The following is a 3,134-nucleotide window of genomic DNA, read 5'->3' as shown; positions in this document are numbered from 1 at the left end:
TGTTGGCCTCGCTGTCTGTTTGTCTGTCATGGAATATTAAATGGGGAAGGCCCGGCAATCCCCACACATAGCTTGAAAAGGTTTCATTGCCTGGGCACGAGGAGATGATCACATCACAATGTTCGTGCAAACTTCACAGGAAGGCAGCAGGCATGAAAATCGACAGGACAAGCAGGAGCAGATTGTTCCATTGACACTGAAGTGATATCTCAACATGCTTGCTTTGAGTATATGAGTATGAAAATTATGTGAATCATCGTCTATTGCTGTAGCAGTCACCAGATCTCAACCCAACTGGACACTTATGGGAGACTTTGGGCCATCAAAACACCAAATGAGGGACTGTCTTTTGGGCGGACGGTGTTCATCCCTCTGGTAGAGTTCAGAGACTTGCTTCACATTTCTTTGCACGGCCTAATCTGCTGAATAGTAGATGTCGTCATTGCTGCTTCCTGTTCTTCCGCTTTCTTTAGATTGGAAAGAGCTTCGTTTACTATTGGTGTCATTTGCTTTTGCATGTTGGCGTCTTGCTGTGCTGCGTTTGTGTTTGTTAACCTGTCCCTTCATCAGCTGTAGAAAGTACAAGTCTAAGGCACTTGTACTTTAGAGTATTTCCATGTTCTGCTACTCTATAATTAAAGTCCACTGTATTTCAGTGGCAAATATTGTACTTTCCCCTCAATTTTACTATATTTATGTGATAACTTTAGTTACTAGTTACTTTGAAGCTTGCATGCTGCATTACATGATGAAATAATTTAAACAACGATAATTCAAAGTAAAATAGCTCTGCAATCTGAAATAAAAAATTAATTTGACAATCTCAATATCAGATGCTTCAAGATTTTTCTCAAGTACTAATCGTGTGGGTGATAGTGATATTTCAATATGATATCCCAAGTATGACTTTTAGGTAGAACGTCTTGCCAAAAAAATTCAGTTAGAGATTAGCTCTTTGCTGATTATGATAGATGATCAACATTAAATCAAATATTAGACTTGTCAGTCTTCGAAACATTCATTTTCATGTCCCTATAGGCAGCTGACCTGGACATCTGACTGTCTTGATCTGACCCAGAGACATTTCATATTCAACCTGCAGGGGGCAGTCACATCATGTCACAAACATTGAGAGTGGTCCTAGATGGTGCTGCAACAGACTCCAGCCATACTGCTGTTAATAATAGAAATTACAGCTAGTATTATTGCCATCATACTTCTGCAAATGATAATGGCAATACACATTTTTTCATATGATTGATTAAAGGCTAATTATGTAGCGCAGTGGGAGTCTAGTGAGTTATTTTATTTATTTTTCATTTATTTATTTATTTTTGTTCATGTTTGAGCCAAGTCACTTCATTGCTACTGCTAATGTTTTTCCAAGATAATGTGTTTCAGATTTTTTGTGAGGTGGTTTAATTCCAATCATTTGGGCGCCGCAGGAAAATCAGACTGGAAGTGAACAGAGACCTGAAAAATCTGTCGCAGTGGACATCATATATCAGCTGTAACCGTTTCAAACTTGTATGTTGGTTTGTATTACCTCATACTGACTGATTGCATTAAAAGCAGACACGAACACCACTGCAGTGGCACTTCAAGTCTTTTCAGGGTGTGTTTTGTTGTGAAAATGAGTGGAAAACTAACGGCTGCCTGGACCGAAAGTGGGGGGGCCGATGTTGAGCCAAAGTTATCTAAATGAATCGTTAAAACACAAGAAAATATACACCTGCATGGAATTGTTCTCACTCATAGGTACCAGCCAGCCAGATATTTCTTTCATCAAGATTCATGCGTCATTCCCTGAGAAATTAACAAAAACATTTTAAACCACCCTGTCTTGCAATGTTAGAGAGAGTTAGAAAACATCTGCTGGATCCTGCTGACAAAACCAACCAACCAACCAACCAACTAACCACAGAAAAACAGGCACGGGTAAAAAAAACAACCATCCTCCTTCATTTAGAAACACTTGGCTTGTACACATGCGCTCGTCTCTTGCACATGACCTACATGTTCCTGCAAATAGTTCTGCACTTGCCAAGACATAAAATCTTAGATTTAGACATGTTAGATGGATTATCTTGTTTTAAAAGTTATTAACTTGCACTTATCTTTGCATTAAAGGTATAATCTTACATTTATCACGGACATGTCTTTTTTGTCTCAACTAGTCCAGGAATCTTAAAATTGAGAGAATAAATGTTAAAATATGTTTTTTTTAGCTCTAGCTCTAGCTCTCTCCAAAAATCTCACCAAATTAAAACTTGTTTTAAGATTCAGCAGCAACCTCAATTTACTTGATGTAAGAATAACACATAAAGCATCTGTTGAAAATGCCTCAGACTTCTATACTGTTAATAAATGTTGATGGTACTCATACTTGCCATCCTGGTTGTGATTCAGTTAAGATGTATATTCTATTCCTTTTTTTTTTAACAAGAATTATGTGCTTATATTGTTTATTTCACTTATTATTGTGCTGTAGGAAGTTTGATTTCAAGTAATTTGATCTAATAATCAGCCATTTCTGCTTATTTAAACCCTTTAGAATACTTATCAGGGCCCTCTTAATTTTAGATTTAACAATCTTATTTCAAGATTTCTTGTTAAGTAAATGTAACTTGCTGCATGGACAGATAATTTCTCTTGTTTTAAGAATTTTCTCCTCAAATGTAGTGTTTTCTTCTTATATTTTAGCTACCCTTTTTGCGGTGTGTTCCTGTAGTTCTTTTGAGCTGGTTGACTCACCCCTCTGTGGTGGAGGGACTACTCTGATCCTGTACTTAAGTCAAACTACTGACAGTAACGTAAACATACTCTGTTACAATTGAAAAGGAGTGAAGTCTTATCGGGTAAATGTGTGTAAATTACTGATTCAGCAGAAAGACGGCTCCTGTGACTCTTATATTAAGTCACAAGGCACAATTACTAAAAGTTTAATCCGTGACAATGTTGTGTTTTATAATCATGTTTTATTCATGTAAAATCTTTTTCTGAAAAAAAAAAAAAAAAAAAAGCTGGTAATTATTGTTACAGAGAGTACAACATTTCCCTCTGGATTGGAGTAGTGAAGAAGATGTAGAAGAATATAGAAGCATATACCGGAAAAAACTCAAAATGGCACCGAC

The sequence above is a fragment of the Sparus aurata genome, chromosome 13 (genome assembly GCF_900880675.1).
Source record: "Sparus aurata chromosome 13, fSpaAur1.1, whole genome shotgun sequence".
NCBI lineage: Eukaryota > Metazoa > Chordata > Actinopteri > Spariformes > Sparidae > Sparus > Sparus aurata.
This window is presented reverse-complemented; position numbering follows the sequence as displayed.